Consider the following 17,947-nt stretch of genomic DNA (forward strand, 5'->3'; position numbering starts at 1 on the left):
TTAATTGGTCTATAAGGTGCTACTGGACAATTTTTATTTTTATTTCGACTGCATCAGACCAAGGAGTGTGGTGGAGTCTCCTTCTTTGGAGGTCTTTAAGCAGAGGCTTGACAGCCATCTGTCAGGAATGCTTTGGTGGTGTTTCCTGCTTGGCAGGGGGTTGGACTGGATGGCCCTTGTGGTCTCTTCCAACTCTATGATTCTATGAAATCCTTCCCACCCCCTTGACTCCCCTCCACCACACCTTGACTTCCTTATATTTTAAATTCAATGCTATCATTGCAATCCTTAAATTTTAGATTCTGATCTCTTTATCACATTCCTAATTAATGTTGTCTTTCCCACTTTACTCCTTTAGTCTAAGCATATCAACATACTCTTTTTTGAACAGTGTTTATCCATGTATTCTTCGAAACATTGCCACCCTAGTCTAAGCTTTTGGTTTGTCTGTTTACTGTTCATGGCTACTTTTGTTGTTTGTAATTATGTATTCATATTGTAACCTGCCTTGAGCATGGTTTGAACTAGGGAAAGGCGGCATACCAATAAAATGATGTATGTATGTATGCTCAAATGCTCCTTGTTGCATAAACGCCCCGCAAAAAACCCCGAAAGGAGTGCTCCGTAAAGAAGGCCATAGTCAAACCTCCATGTAGGATTTGAGCAAACCAATCAGGATGGAGAAAGCTGACCATCTGATGTGGCCCCTTGCAAGCCATGTGGGTCAGGGGGTGGGGATGCGATGCGATGGGATTGCATTGTATGCATGTTGCTGGCGTCCGCTGAAATCTCCACGAGACAAAGGAGGAGGGCTCCTTCGGGGGTGAAGTCAAACTGCTGGGGGGTTGCAGCGCCCGCTGTGGCTGCAGAGACCGATGTGGGAGAGACATGTGTTGTTGCAGCCGGGGCAGGTGAAGGTGCTCGGTTGTGCTGCTGCAGATGCTTGGTGTTACCAGCCGCCATGTCTCGCTCGTAGACATTTTTGTAACGCAGAAGGAGCCTGCCAATAGGCCAGGTGCCTGAAGCCAGCAGGCACTTCTACCCGACTTTTCTGATTCAAAGAGTGACCTGAGCTCAGGTTGACAAACAGAGCAGATGAGGCCAAAGCAAGCAGAGCTGGTGCATAGAAGGTCAAGGTCACATGGGAGGCCTGGGGAGCCAGCCGTCACCCGTGCAACGGTGCTGCCACCTTGTGGGCGTTTCAAGACAGTTGATGTCTTCCGAGTGGGATTCTGTGGCATCCCAGCAAATTCAGGTTGTGCAATTAGAGTTGATTGGGAGGTCTTGCACAACAAACCCACTTCCCCAAAACATCCTGAAAGACCTACATTGGCTCCCAGTAAGTACACTTCCAAGCACAATTCAAAGTGTTGGTGCTGACCTTTAAAGCCCTAAATGGCCTTGGCCCAGTAGACCCGAAGGAGCGTCTCCACCTCCATCGTTCAACCCAGACACGGAGGTCCGGCTCTGAGGGCCTTCTGGCAATTCCCTTGCTATGAAAACTGAAGTTCCAGGGAACCAGGCAGAGGGCCTTCTTGGTGGTGGCGCCCACCCTGTGAAACACCCTCCCATCAGATGTCCAGGAAATAAACAACTATCTTACTTTAGAAGACATCTGAAGGCAGCCCTGTTTAGGGAAGTTATTACTGTTTGAGGTTCTATTGTGCTTTTAATTCTGTTGGGAGCCACCCAGAGTGGCCGGGAAAACCCAGCCAGATGGGCTGGGTATAAATAATAAAATTATTATTATTATTAGGCTTTTTTTTTTAAAAAAAAAGAAATTGATATGAGCATTTAATGTGGAAATGCCACGGGCCACCTGAATGCAGCTTGTGGACCAATGGTGGCCCTTAGACCACAGTTTAGAAACCCCTCCTCCAATTGCACGCAGCCTATTTAGTTCACTAAGCATCCCCAGAAAATTAAGAATGGTATATTTTCCTGGTAGGTGTGGGACTCCCACACCCTTCTCTTTTTTTGACAATACATATTTTATTCTCTTTATAATTACATTTATAACCCACCTTTCCTTCAAGGAGCTTGAGGTGGTTCTCTCCATCCTCAGTTTACCCTCACAACAACCCTGTGAGGTAGGCTTAGGGTGAAAGAAGGATGGTACCTAGTGAGCTTCACAGCTGAGTGGAGAAGTTGAGCTCTGGTCTCCCAGGTCTATTCTGTCCCTCTAACCATCATACATGCTGCATGAGAGAACACCAGCGATGTGGATCGTTGTTTTATCGGGCATTTAAATGTTTCTGCCTTCTTCTTTTAAATGTACTCCAGCGCCCGGCCCCTGACAAGCACTGATCAAATAAATAAATAACCAAGGGAGAAGCACGGCCACGCGGTTCTTAATGCCACGTGTGGAAAGAAAAGCCCCTGAGCAATGACTTGGCAGGGGGTTGGACTGGATGGCCCTTGTGGTCTCTTCCAACTCTATGATTCTATGACATCCCACCTCCGCTTTCTCTTGCGTGCTACACGATGATTCCGAAGGGTGCAGAGAGGAATGCAGATTCTGGTAGAGAAAAAGAAAAGTGAAATAAACATGCAGCTTTTGCAACCAGACCCGGAGGATGGAGTACCCAGTTAGTTGCGGAACCTCCCTCCTTCCCTCCCTCCCTCTTAATAGGCTTTTAAAATAAGGGAAGTGACAAGAAAATGTACTGGAAAGTGTGGGACAATAACTCTTGCAGCGGCCGGCACACCTTTGGCTCTCGCCACAAGCAAATCTGGATGAATGCTCATTAAACAGATTGCATGGAAGTGATGGAAGAAACCCAACATCTCCTGAAAGGCAGAGGGGAAGCGGTGTGGATGCGTCCACGACAGGAGGCAGCAAGGCTTCTGAATGCCAGTGGCTGGAATCCTGCTTGTAGATTTCCCCTTGGGGCATCTGGTGGGCCATTGTGAGAACAGGATGGGCCACTGGCCTCATCCTGCAGGCCTCTTCTCATGATCCAGCACTGAGCTGAGTGGACCAGTTGTCTGATCCAGTATAAGGCATCTTCCTATGAATGGCAGGGAGAATCACATGTTGAAATCTCAAGGAGACCGGAATGTGCTTCGTTTTAGTGAAACATACCATATGCCATTGCAACATACTAAAAGAACGAGGCATGGTGTGGCCTGGTATATAGAATGAATTAAGCTACTGTATTCCAAATGCCCCAACTATTTCCAGATGATGGAAATCATTTTTATCTCCCTCATGTAGCCAACAGAGGGCGCTGAGAGACCAGCCAAGTTCTTCTTGAAGCAGATGCCTGTTTCTGGCTCCAGCTTGTTTTCAGGCTTGCTAAGGCCTGCCTGGGACAGAGAGGAGGAATTGGCCACCCCTAGTAACCTCCAGACTGGACTACTTCAGCGTGCTCTTTGTGGGGCTGTGCTTGACCCAGAAACTTTGTTGTCTGTTTAATATTCTAGCCTTCCTCCCATCGGAGCCCAGGGTGGCGCCAAAGGAATGAGATTAAATATTATTGATTAAATGTGATTTTAAAAAATCTTTTTAAATCCAAAGGAAAGTGTTGTGATCTGCTGATTAAGATGCAGCCTCCCTCTTTGCAAACTAGGGGGACAGGCAGGCAAAGAGTCTTTAGCAGTGCGCAAAGGGGCAAGATCAGTTGGGAAAGAGCTCTCCTACTATCCACAACATTCTCACAATGTTGTGTGTGATTCTCTGCAGCTGCTTTTGGCTTACTCGTGCAAGCGGAGTGTGCTTTCAGCTGGGCTAGTCCAGTTGCTGACCAAGGGGGCAGGGAGAGTGAGGGTTCCAGTCCTCACTCAGCCATGAAAGTCCTTGGGTGACCTCAGGCCAGCCAAGCTCTCTTAGCTGGATTTCCCTCACAGGGTTGTTCTGAGGATAACATGGAGGGAGGGGGTGGGAGAGACCATGTGCACCACGCAGGGGTGGGGATATAAATAAATATCTTCTTTGGTGATCCATCGTAGCCGAGTAAGATTGTCTTCCATAAACACAGTTTTAACAGTGAGTCCGTAAGTGACTGTGGAGGCCAATTCTGGATCCACACGTCCTTCCACAGTGGGGCCATTGGTTTCCGGGTGGGAGTTGATCCTGGTGAGGGTTTGCCAAGCATGCCTTCAGCACGTTCCTCCCTTGCGTCCTGAGTTTGAGTGTCTTCAAAGCCCATGACACCTTTGGTCAAGGCTGTTCTCCAACTGGAGCACTCACAGGCAAGTGTTTCCCAGTTGTTGGTGTTTATACTACATTTTAAAGATTTGCCTTGAGAGAGTCTTTAAACCTCTCTTGTTGACCACCAGCATTACGCTTTCTATTTGTAAGTTCGGAATAGAGTAGTTGCTTTGGAAGACGATCATCAGGCATCTGAACAACATGACCAGACCAACAAAGTTGATGTCGAAGAATCATTGCTTCAACACTGGTGATCTTTGCTTCTTCCATTACACTGGCATTAGTTCACCTATCTTCCCAGGTGATGTGTAAAATCTTTCGAGGAGTTGGAGATGGCTTTTGTAAGTGCTGCTGTTCCCCCTCTCAGCACCAGAGGGTGATCTTGCCTCACAGCTGCCCTTGTCTTCCGACACCTGCAAAAGCAGCCAGGTGACCAGAAATTGGGGGGAGGGGCTGGAATGGCTTTCTCATGACCCATCTTCATGACTCCCATGCCCCATTGGTGAGGCCTGCCCTCTTCCCACCCTTTGGGGATCCGTGAGTGCTTGAGAGAAGAGCAGCTGCTTGCAGCTGTTTGAAGAAGCTCTTATCCAATATAATGTGGGGAAGAGATTTATCTTCCTTGGGGGAGCGAAAAGAACAAGGGGTCTGGGGTGTCTGGGGTGGCTGCCTCTGGTGGGAATGGCAGTGCATGTCCCCCGCCCCGGCCAGTCTTTGATCTACCCACCCTGCCTCATCTCTGTTTAATCAATCATTTGTTTCTCAGCATCAGCCAAGCTGGTTTAGCTTGAAGAACAGAAGAAGATCCTGGTAGATCAGGCAAGTGGCCCACCTAGTCCAGTGTCCTGGACTGGTTGGAGGCAGAGGAATGGAGGCACCAGCTGGGGAACCACCAAGGGAAGAAGGCTCGGAGCCTGGGGATTGGTGGTGGGGCAACGATGAGTGGTCAGAGGGAGAAGAGAGGGAAGACTGGGAAGAGGAGGTATCAGAAGCTGAAGGGATAACAGGGCTTCTGTGAGCAGGGAGAGTCTGTGGCAGAGAGAAGTCCAGAAGCAGAGGCAGAAGCAGAAACCAGAAAGGAGATTCTGACTAAACACCAGGAGAAACTTTCTGATGCTGCTTGACAGTGGAAGGGTCCCCCTTGGGAGGTGGTGGACTCTCTCCTTCCTTAGAGTCCTTTAAGCAGAGGTTGGCTGTCCGTCTGTCCTGGATGCTTGAGCTGAGATTCCTGCATGGCAGAGGGTTGGACTAGAAAACCTATGAAGGTCCCTTCCAACTCTATAATTCTATGATTCCATGTAGAAGCAAAGTTTGTGATCTTCAGGCATCAGGTCAGATCACTAGGTACCAGGCTGAAACTATTTCCAGAAAGGCAGCTGTGTTAGTTGGGCACAAGAAAAAAACAATGCAGAGTCTGACAGTCCCTTAAAGACTGAAAACTGACTATGCCATAAGTTTTCATGGCCTTATCCTCTTTTTATCCAAGGCAGCTGTCTACCAGTTCCATCTGGTACGCCAGCTGAAACCCTACCTGCCCGTAGACTGTCTCGCCAGAGTGGTGCATGCTCTGGTTATCTCCCACTTGAACTACTGCAATGTGCTCTACGTGGGGCTACCTTTGAAGGTGACCCGGAAACTGCAATTAATCCAGAATGCGGCAGCTAGACTAGTGACTGGGAGCAGCCACCGAGACCACATAACACCGGTCCTGAAAGACCTGCATTGGTTCCCAGTACGTTTCCGAGCACAATTCAAAGTGTTGGTGCTGACCTTTAAAGCCCTAAACGGCCTCGGTCCAGTATACCTGAAGGAGCGTCTCCACCCCCATCGTTCTGCCCGAACACTGAGGTCCAGCGCCGATGGCCTTCTGGCGGTTCCCTCGTTGCGAGAAGCCAAGTTACAGGGAACCAGGCAGAGGGCCTTCTCGGTAGTGGCACCCACCCTGTGGAATGCCCTCCCACCAGAGGTCAAAGAGAACAACAATTACCAGACCTTTAGAAGGCATCTCAAGGCAGCCCTGTTTAGGGAAGCTTTTAATGTCTGATGGATTTCTGTATTTTAATATTTTGTTGGAAGCTGCCCAGAGTGGCTGGGGGAACCCGGCCAGATGGGTGGGGTATAAATAATAATAATATATTATTATTATTATTATTATTATTATTATTATTATTATTATTATTATTATTATTATTATGTAAAGGTAAAGGGGCCCCTGACCATCAGGTCCAGTCGTGTCCGACTCTGGGGTTGCGGCGCTCATCTCGCTCTATAGGCCGAGGGAGCCAGCGTTTGTCCGCAGACAGTTTTTCCGGGTCATGTGGCCAGCATGACAAAGCTGCTTCTGGCGAACCAGAGCAGCGCACGGAAACGCTGTTTACCTTCCCGCCGGAGCGGTCCCTATTTATCTACTTGCACTTTGATGTGCTTTCGAACTGCTAGGTGGGCAGGAGCTGGGACCGAGCAACGGGAGCTCACCCTGTTGCAGGGATTCGAACCGCCGACCTTCTGATCAGCAAGCCCTAGACTCTGTGGTTTAACCTACAGCGCCACCTGGGTCCCTATTATTATTATTATTATTATTATTATTATTATTATTATTATTATTCAGATGCATGAAGCGTTTTGCTGTGTTGCAGGTACATTTCTACATTGTTGTGGGGAAGGAATTGTCAAAAGTGGTCTCTACAAAGGGACATGAGTTGCAGAAAAGTACAGGTAGTCCTTGCATGCTTAACAGAAGTAACTTGTGTAACATAACAGCCCGCCCCCCGCCCCAGTTGAAAACTGCCTTTTTATTGCATGGTCTCATCGGTGCAGTGAGTCCGTGTTCTTGCTGTGCACCAGGGGTGCTCCTGCTATGGAGCCACCTTATCCAAGGTGTTGAGGACACCTGTTGCCTCAGTGCCCCTTTTGTGAGATTCCAGAGTCATTTGGCCGGCCACTGGGGAGGTTTTGCATCCTGGGCTGGACAAGCCATGCCTCTGATCCATCTGGAGGTCTACAAACCCTTCGCGCCCTCTGCTGGTGAAGGAAGGCGCTGCAGTAGCCAAATACTGGGGCGCCGTGGCTGCCCACCCCCAAGACACACACACCGCCCCGTGATGGACAGAGCGTGCCCTCTGTGATTTTTTTTTTTGGGGGGGGTGCATGTGGCCAGCCTACAATGGTCTCCTTTTTTAGCCCCTTTCCTTAAGACCCTTTTAATTTGCTGGAAGGGGGAGCGCCATGACCTGAGGTCAGGCTGGGTCAGGTGCTGGATTTGGAAAGTCGCTTCGGAGCTCTCTTTTTAATTTGGAAGGCTTTGCGTGGCTGCGCTGGGGATTTTGAGCCTTGTCAGCAAATTGGCAAAGGGCACCCAGGCTCCCGAGAGCAGCAAGGAGCTCAGGCTCCTCGGAAACAGACGCCCCGGGCTGATACCCTGCAGGGATGGCAGGCAGGGCGCTGGGGGTGGAGGTGGAGGGGGCAGAAAGAGTTGCTCCAACTCCAAGATGCATGGAAAGGGTGCCCGAGTCAGTGGCTGCTGCTGCCTGATGGTCCCCTAAGTCCAGGTCTGAAAGAAGCCCCGGCGGCCGTAGAAAGCGCCATAAAGAATCACTCATTAGGATAGCATTCTCAGCAGTGGCCGCCCAGATCTTCCTTGCGTTGGGTCCAGAAGAGTCCCTTGTGTCAGGCAGGCACCCCACTCTTGGAAATGGCTGCGTGGAAAGGAGCCCTTCCCCCTCCCCCCTCCTCCCGAGCCAAGGAAGGAGAAGAGAGAGACCCAGGAGGAAAAGTGCAGCCATCCTGGGAGTTGGGGGGCATGTCAAATATTTACCCTGTGGCTGGTCAGCAAAGCGGGGAGAAGGAACTGATTAACCAGCTCCGCTGCCAAGGGGCACCGAGATGGCTGGTAAACTGTCCTGTCCCCCGGGGCTCCAAGTGCCTTTTAATGAGTGATTATTTAGGCGGCTCAATGGAGGTTAATGGAGGCTCCGATCAAATATGTTCTGTTATTAATTAAGCTGTCGCAAGGCCAATGGCTCTGGAGCTGCTCTCCTATGAGACATTATTCCTAGGGGGGGGGGAGAGAGAACAAATGCAGCCGAATCAAAGGCTTGCCCTCCCCCTCCATTCCCCTTATGGGGCAGCGCGGGGCTGGGGTGATGGGAAAAGGTGGGTCTCGTTTCTCATTAATGCAGCCCCCTCGGTGGGCCTGAGAGAGTGCAAGGGGAGAGAATCCCAGTCTCAGGACGGGGGGGGGGGGAGAGGCGCCAGCCCACCTCTGCCACCTACCTGGACATTGTCTCAGTTCTCCCAAAGGACATTTCTGCATGAATGTTATATCTACCCTGCTTTCTGGTCCATACTTCTGGTACACAATTTGAAAAACAGCCAGATTAATATTCTCAAAGGAAAGCCAATGAAGACACCATAGCACAATAGACAGATCAGCCTTTGCCAACCTGGTGCCCTCCCTATGTTTTTGGAGTGCCATTTCCATCAGCACCAGCCGTCACTGCCCTTAGGGGTCCCTCCAGGCAACCTGTTTATTGAGCGTTCATCCTGAGCTGCTTGCAGAAAGCTTATGCGGAGGTTAGATCATATCTGGTCTTTATTGAGGATGGTTTCTGATTGCTTTATGGGGCGGTTATAAGACAACGAGCCTTAGTCCTGCATTCATCTTGATTTGCTTGTGGGCTGTTTACAAACCTTCCCGTTTCTCATTCTTCCACACCCAACTTTCCAAACTGCAAAAATCCTGGTTCCTTTTTAAAGTGGGTTTGCTGTGCTGGAACGACCAAGCCTTCTGCACCACTTGGAATTCACAAACATAGAGTTCCAGCGGGTACTTGAATCCTTTCTGACATTCTAGAGGCACCCTAAGAAATGTAGGCAGAACAGCCGGCCCTGAGGAGGATTAAAGTGCTGGGGTGGGGGGCAGGGGGAGCAGGGAGCTTTCTAGTTGCCCAGCCAGACAAGCTCTTTGAAGGGCTTGGCTAGTCTTCTGGATGCTGACCAAAGCCAAGAGTTCAAAGAAGGACCCAACTCCCTGGTGCTTCCCACACCTCCCCCCGACCTCCACCTGCTTGACTTGACGTTAGCCCATCACTATGTAACCAACAGGACAATGAGCAAAGGAGAGAAATAATTACAGATCTGGGGCCCTGCAGGGAACAGGACAGAGAAGGGTCAGTGACTTGGCCAACCTGCAACGGGCATCAATATGTACGCAGCCCTCCCTTGGACTTTCCACTCTCCCTGCAACCTGTTAATGAGAACCCCACATTACAAACTCTGGAGTTAATTGCTGGAGGCCCCCCTCCCTCCCTCCCTCCCTCCCTGATCAAGCAGCCAGATCCTTGCTTGGTGCCTGGATGTGTGTGCATTTTCAAAGGCTTCTTGGAAACAAGCTCAGGAAGATTTCCCCTGCCACCCCTTGACACCTGAGGTGCACCATAGATAGCAGCCTTGTGTTGCTGCTCCCTTAAAGCCCAAAGCCCAGCGTGCATTGTGCCCAGATCCCCAGCTGGGCAGGATCAGAAAACCAGGGGCTCACCTACTCAGGTATAAACATTTGGAAGATAAACTGAGGAGGGCCTGGATGCTGATGCTGCTGCATCAGACTGAAAGGAGCCAATCTAGACCAATGTTTGGTTCTTCCAGTGAGCACCCAGATGCTCAAACAGCTGAGCATGGGCACACCATCACACTGTCAAGACAGGAGGAGGCAGGTGGGCTTATTGTGCTCCCACGGTGCCCCCCCCAACAGACCTCTGCTGCAACTCTTTGGGGTTTCTTGTGGTTTGATATAAGGCCCACCCCATGAGTGCTCTGAGTCAGTATGGGGGGTGGGCAGTTGGGAGAGCTCCCCTAGACCTGGGTGCCAAAGGCAGGATCAAGTACGCAATGCACTTGCTAGTCTGGACAGCTGCAGGGTCCTCGCTCCAGGTGAAGTGTTTGCTGAAGGAGTGCCCATTTGCTTCCACTCTCGGCCTGCTTGTATATTTTGTAAATTAATAGATATTACAGAGACGCCACAATTTTCCAGTGCTCCCAGAACATGGAAATTGTGTGTGTGTGTCTTCACCCCACTTCACAGCTGGATGAGTCATTCCAGGGGTGCAGCAGCTGTTTCCTGGGCTTCAAGGCAGTCACTGGAGGCTTGTGGCTGTGCACAAATGTGAAGGTTGGTCCTGGGCAGAGGAGCACCTTAAGCATTCCAACCAAGAGCCATCTCCACTGCCCCACATCACCCTCAGACCCCAAGAGGCCTGCCTCCCTCTCCCTCTGTGCCCACTCATCAATTGCACTCTACCCTCTTCATTTCCTCGTCTCAGGTAGACCTATTCAGCTTAGTTAGTTTAATTTATAAACCTGGCCTTCTTCATCATCCTAATCCCAGGGAGAGCTACAACAATATACTAACACCAATATATATTAAAAAAACATATCCGTACCTAAAACATGTTTCCTCCTTGCTTTTCCCCTCTTCCTTTTTCTCTTCTGCATACCACTGTCTTTTCCTCACTGCTTATGATTTTCTGTTTATTAGTGTATAAATATGCTCTCCATCAACACCCACCAGGGTTTCTCTTTATTTTTAATAACTTCTAGGGTTTATCTTTTTAGAATGTCTATTCTATATATTCTTTTCTAAGAACATTGCTTCCAATGCATGCAAATCAAGATGTTTCGTTACTGTCTTTGCCCTTCAAAAATTAATTAAAAGGGTATTTACCCCCCCAAAAAAAACCCACACAGTTCAGTACCAGGCATGTTAAAAACCTATGTCGCCTAGATTCATCTGGATTGCGGGGAGGCAATCTGCTTTTGCCCCATTCAGAAAACTTCAGAAGATGTCTAACAATTAGTTCCCATGGAAACACAACTCTGGAATATCCCAAGTTATTAGCACTTTCTTTGTCAAGTCCAAGGCTCTCCCGCCAGGTATTGCCTCGAGGAAAACCACAATTATAGTCCCATCCACAGAAATCTGATAGGAAACCCAGACTTCCTTCCTGTTGGGGGAAAACCTCAGCCGAGGACTTCCTGCTGCCTCCTGGCTGACCGTCTGCCTCACAGGACACTTTCGCTTCCCTTCCAGCTAACCAGAGCAGTTTCTCTGTGTGGCTAATGTCGCCCGTGGCCAGTCCTGTGGGGGACCCCTGCCAGTGGTGGGGTGTGTGGCCATTCTCTGGCCATACAGAGGACACACAGCTAATCTGTGCAGGTCACCCACCCACTTAGCTGTGATTCCAGCATTGCAGGGGGTCCCCCTTTGGGGCCCTTCCAACTCTACAATCCTATGATTCTCCACTCTTCAAATGACCTTTCTGGTGATGCCCGTCAGGCTGAAATTGGGGGCTCTGCCCATCCCAGCACTCAGACTGTTGGATTCTTTTCTTAATCACCCCCATTGTTCTGCCCGGACACTGAGGTCCAGCTCCGAGGGCCTTCTGGCAGTTCCCTCATTGCGAGAAGCCAAGTTACAGGGAACCAAGCAGAGGGCCTTCTCGGTAGTGGCATCAGCCCTGTGGAACGCCCTCCCACCAGATGTCAAAGAGAAAAACAACTACCAGACTTTTAGAGGACATCTGAAGGCAGCCCTGTTTAGGGAAGCTTTTAATGTTTAATTAGATTATTGTGTTTTAATACTTCTGTTGGAAGCTGCCCAGAGTGGCTGGGGAAACCCAGCCAGATGGGCGGGGTATAAATAATAAATTATCATCATCATCATCATCATCACCACTACTACCACTAGGGGATATTAGGCGAGGGGTAGTAGCTATGGATGAAGGCATGTTGTGCTCCTTTTAGGGTAGTTTCTCCACCAGTGGTCCATCCCTCCCCCCCCCATCAGCTCTCACCTGTGACTCAAACCATCTGTCAGCATGCAACAGAGGCCACATTCCAGGAATGGCTTCACCAGGTGGGCTAAACACCGTGAGGGGAGCCAAGGGGTCTCCAACCCCTGATGAGCCAGGGACTTCACCTCCAGCGGACGGAGTAAAGGAAGCCAAGAGTGGATCCAATGGTCAAGAAGGCAGTTTCTGCAGGTGCTGTAAAGGGAAGTGAGGGGCGGGTGGGGCTCATCCACCTGGGAAGGGAGTTAGGAGAAAGAAAAGTCTGTTCCTAAACCTCTGCTGCCTTGAATGACATATTTGGGAGAAGAAAAGTCTCGGGAGCAATCCCTGCACAAATCCAGACCAGAGTGGAGTCCCTAAGAACAGGGGTTAGCAAACTTTTTCAGCCGGGGGCCGGTCCACTGTCCTTCAGACCTTATGGGGGGCCGGACTATATTTTCAAGGAGGGGGAGAACGAATTCCTATGCCCCACAAATAACCCAGAGATGCATTTTAAATAAAAGGACACATTCTACTCATGTAAAAGCACGTTGATTCCCGGACCATCCGCAGACTGGATGTAGAAGGCGATTTGGCTGTATCCGGCCCCCGGGTCTTAGTTTGCCTACCCTTGCCTAAGACGTTTGGATGGAGCCTTGTACGCCTCCTTCCACCAGCTCCTGCCGCCAAGCTGGTGCCAAAGGTCTTGCTCTGCTTTTCTTCGGCTGAGCCTCATCTGGGGTCTTGTCATCTGGTACACACCGCTGGATTGTAGGGAAAAACCTCAAAGCTATTTACCAAAAAAAGATAGAACGATAAAATTATCACTTTAAAAAAATTACAGGAGTAATTTAAAACATACAAAAAGTTGAGGCAACAACAGACAGAAGCAAATTAAAACTCACATCAACTTTGTAAAATTGGGTGCGGGCTACGATCCGGCAGAAAAGGCAGTCTCGGTAGCCCTGAGTGCAACTTCCTTCCCCTGTCAATAGCAACATTTTTGGCTCTTCTGGCCCGAAAGCGAACCGCTGAAATCAGGCTTGGTTTGTAACAGGGCACTGAATTCTGCATTTTCCTGGCTTGGGATTTGAGCACGGAACGGAATTGCTTTTAGCTCAGAATGGCGGCAGCCCTGATCTTTGCCACCCCACAAAGGCAGGCGGTCGAGCCCTTCGGCAAACAGGGGTGGGGGCTTTTTGGACACGTCCCCCTCTCTCCGGAGACGTCCAGCAAGACGTCGGCCACGCTGCAGGTAAGGCCACTGGATCGTAAGGAGACGCTCGCAAGAAGGGCGCACGTACCGGCAGGAATGTCCTGGGCACGGAAAAAGAAATTGCGCTGCGTCGGTGGGGGGGAAGGGGGGGCAGTGACCCAGGCACCCCTTTCCCTCGCCCTTTTTGGAGCAAGGGTGATTTAAAGGCCTGCCGCTGAGCTCGAGAGGAGGACGGTTTGCTTTTTCTACTGTCGTCTTGCCCGCTTCCCCGCGTCTTGCTAGGAATCTCTGGAAACGTTTTCTTGACCCCAAACGACGTGTTGCGAATCGCAACTCATCGAAAGTGATTCTCTAAGTCCTGAGGACTAGCCGCTTGTTTCTCTGCGCAAAAGACAAGTTTACTAGCCGCGGGGCAACGTTGGCGCCACCTGCTGGCTGTAAGGGGCATCTTCCTTTGCCTGGTCAGCTGCCAGGTGAGCTCGGGGAAGACAGCGAGGCTGCGCCCGGACGGGGTCAAGCCTGCCTCCCTCCCCAAGTGATTGGTGTTATACCTGCGGACTGCACTGATCACTTGGCAGGCAGCCCCGCCTCTTTAAAAAAAGCCATTTTGCTTTGTTGCATTTGATGTTAAAAAAATCTTTAAAAAACAAAACAAAAACCAGGTCCAGACATAGCAGAAACCTCTTTAGGTGCCAGTGGTTGCATAGTGGTTAGAGTGTCGGACTAGGACCTAGGCCTAGGAGAGACCAGGGTTCAAATCCCCCACTCAACCATGAAGCTCACTGACTGACGGGGGGATTCAGCGCCTTGGAGGAAAACCAAATGCTATAAATAAGTGCCGAAGTTAAGCTGGCCCTCGTTGCATTTTTATTCCTACTAGTACAGTAAATGCATTTCCTTTGCGCGTAATTCGAAACAAACTCCAGAAGCAGAGGTTGCATATTTGGGGGTTCGCAGGGATTTTTCCGCGGTGGGGAGGGAATGGGAATAAAAAAACAGAGAAAGACCTGCTCGGTGGTTTATCAACAAAGAGGGCAGGAGGCGAAATCGTGCCTGGACATTTATCGAAATGCTGTATCCCAGATCAGGTTCTGCAAATGCTACAAACTTCCTGTTTGGGTTTTTCTAAAAAGGAACACTGGGTATCTAGGGCTGGTGGTGGGGTGGGGGGCTGTCCTCTTGCCTTCCCCTCTTGCGGACGTCCATGCCCGCAGTGTTTCCTATCCAAATCATCTCAAGCCCAGAATTCGTGATCTTTTCACCCTGCTGCAAGTGGCTCGCCTAATTCCTGCCCCCGGCCACTGAAACGCTCGCGATTGGGGGGGGGGGAGAGAGACTTTGGCGCCCACTGATGCATCTGTGGGTCGTCAGAAATTCAGGCTGTTGTTTTCTGGATACACCCCATGAACTGCGTGAACAAGGAGGAGCGGCGGGTTCCCGGGCTTCTTTACGCGGGAGTGAGACCCGCTGTGTACATTTGGACTTATTTCTAGGATCGCAGCCTTATTTCCTGGTAAACTGGGCAACTCAACAAGTCATGGGGTTAATCTTCGATGGATAATCTCCGCAGATCAAAAACTTTTCATTCTTCCTACTGTGGAATCGCCTGTTTTAAATGCTTTTTTATTTTGTGTTTAAAGTATTTTTATATGTGTATTGATGCAAGCGGGGCGGGTGTGTGTGTGTGTGTGTGTGTGTGTGTGTGTGTGTGTGTGTGTGTGTGTGCGTGTGTTAACCGAAAACATAATCGCAACGTGTGCTGGAGTCACCTTCTGTGTGGTGGAGTCTCCTTCAACGAAATTGGGGGGGGGGACACCTCTACATCACTAGGAGCTGCGAGAGACCAGGGTTCAAGTCCCCACATGGCCAGGAAGCTCACTGAGTGTCCTCGGGGCCTGTCGCGGCAGCTCTCAGCCTGACCTACCTCGCAGGGCTCTTGTGAGGATAAAAATGAGGAGGGAGAGAACCATGTACTCAGCCTTGGGCTCCGGCTTAGACGAAAGGAGGGATATAACTGTTAACAACAAATAAAAAAGTGATCAGGGTTTGGGTTAAATTGGGTTTTGGTGGTGCAGCCAATACGATGGTGAAGCCACGAGGGGGTGGCATTTCCCCCTGGAGGTTCTCGGGTGGGGGGATTTTCCCCAGCCACTCACTCCACCTTCTTTCCAAGCTACTGAGCCGCTGGAGATCCTCGGCTGGGGACTGAGAAGGGGTGGGGTGGGGGTGGGGACCTGCTGGACAGCTCCGCTGCCAGGGCGCTGCTGCAAAAGCAATTCAGAAACAAATCAACACACACACACACACCCTTTCGTTTATCAAAAACATAAGAAGAGCGGCCTGCTGGATCGGGCCCACGGCCCATCTAGTCTAGCATCCTCTTCTCACAAGGAGTGGCCAGCCAGCCTTTCTCCTCTCCTGCGCTTCCCATCAGCCGTGGTTCAGAAGCGCTGCTGCCGCTGACTGTGGAGAGCAGGGCAGAGCCATGGTGGCTAAGAGACAGCCCTCGCTTCCACGAATTGGCCTAATTCGCTATTTAAGCCTTCTAGATTCCTGCGGGAGGGAGTTCCACAGTTTAACTGCGCTGCTTGAAGGAGGGCTTCCTTTGATGCGCCCTGCATCTTCCAGCCGAGAGAGAGAGATGGATAAACTTTTCTCTTTCCACTTTTTCAAGGCCACGCATAATCTCACAAAAGTCTCCCAATGCCTCCTCCTTCTCTCACTCGCCTTTTCTCTAAGCCAAGCCATCCTGAAGCCTCTGCTGTGGAAACTTCTGCAACCGAGCCAGACTGTTCTTGCAAGCATTTCGGCTGAAACAACTTCTCTCTCTCTCTCTCTCTCTCTCTCTCTCTCTCTCTCTCTCTCTCTCTCTCTCTCTCTCTCTCTCTCTCTCTCTCTCTCTCTCTCTCTTTCTCCCCCCCCCCTTTCAACAATCCCAGCCGCCGAGGCGTCTCGCTCCGCTCCCGGAGTTGCAGCTCATCTCACACCTCAGCGCGACTGTGTGTTGCCGAAGAGCCTTTCAGCTGTTTTTTCTCAGTCCTCCTCCTCCTCCTCCCCGCTCTCTCATTCTCAATTCAGTCACTTGCTATAGGTATGTTTTAATCCCCAGCATGGTAGATTTTAATTAGTCTTTGTACAGATGGCCAATTAACATTCATTACTTTTGCCTTGAGCGATTAATTATGAGTTTGGATAGAAAAAGGAGAAGAAGATGGGGGAGGCGAGATGGGCAGGTGAAATTTTCTTTAAAAAAAAGAAAAAGAGGGGATTTAAATCCGAGATGGTGATTGGCTTAGCTCGGGATTTCTGTGGGATAGAGGGGGGGGTGTCTCCCCGCTCTCAACCCCAAGGACTCTTATTTGGGGATGTGGGGCGTGGAGGGGGGGGGCTCTTCAAGAAAAGGCCAGCCAAACTTCCTCCACTGCTGGGAAGGGGCTCCGGGATGTGCTTGCTCCTCACCACCACTCCATGTTTTACAAAATAATCCCATTTAAATGCTAATTGTTTCCCTGAGTCTAGAGCAGGAGGATCACTCAGACCTGTGAGTGTGTGTGACAGACAGACAGACAGACAGACAGACAGACAGACAGACAGACAGACAGACAGACAGACAGACAGACAAGGTAGCCTGTCCTCTTGCCTGGAGTGAAATGTTACTTTTGGTTGTGATTCAGAGGACCACAACCCCTTCACAATGCCCTCAGCCCTCTCCATCCTAGGAACATCCTAGGAAGTCACCTTATTGTAAATCCCCCATATCCAACCTACTGGTCCGGGGGCTCCAGAGCTTCACGCAGGGAGTCTCTCCCAGCCGCACCAGAAGATGCTGGTGGGGACTGAACCTGGGACCTTCTGCCTGCATGGCAGGTGCTCTGCCATTGAGCCAAGCCCCCCCCCCCGGTCCAACTCAGCACCAGCTCAGCTCAGAATGGGGAGAGGGGAAATCCCAATCCAGAGACACAATAAAATGAGCCCCCTATACATATGGAACTGAACTGGGGTGTGTGGGATTTCCAGTCAAAATCACAAATGCATGATTGCCAGACAGACACAGGAGGGACTGACACGCTTAGAGTTCCTGAATCAATATAGAAGGAACTGCATGAGCTCACTTTCTTAATGCTTTGGCGGGAATTTCTAACAAAAGAAACTTCCGGTCTGAGCTCTCTCTCTCCTTTCAAGCCAGTGGTGTGAGCAGACATACACGCCTGGCCTCTACTCAGAGCCCAGACTCCATTTCAGAAACTAATTTTGTATTTTGTAACTAAGAAGTGCTTTTCCCTGCATACTGCTTTGATGTATCTGCTGCCTGCATTGAAATGTAAGTAAACAGTGTGTTTTTTATTCCTAAAACATGTGGTTCATTCTTAGCAATGAGGATAAAGAAGGGAAGGTCAGACCACAAATAAACTGGGATAAAAAGGTACAATTTCCTAATTCCTAGCTTCTAGCAAGCTGCAAAAGCACATAAGTGTTTTTATTTTGCTAAAAGGGATTCACAGCCTGTTTACCCTCAGGGGAGTGCAACAGGAGGTTTAAATTTACATTTCCAGAGTTAATCCTCAATCCATCTCCATCATAAGGTGACAACGTGTACCCTTGCATGAAAATGGCACATCTCTCATGACACAGTGAGCCAAGTTCGGAAAGCATGATGCGCTGTAGCTTCCAAACATGTGTGACTTTGGCAAGAGAGAGACAATGGTCCTGTTTTCACAGGATTTGTGTCCCTGGATGTTTCTAAAGCAGCTGCAG

Source organism: Zootoca vivipara, chromosome Z1 (assembly GCF_965207765.1).
Source record: "Zootoca vivipara chromosome Z1, rZooViv2.hap1.1, whole genome shotgun sequence".
Taxonomy (NCBI): domain Eukaryota; kingdom Metazoa; phylum Chordata; class Lepidosauria; order Squamata; family Lacertidae; genus Zootoca; species Zootoca vivipara.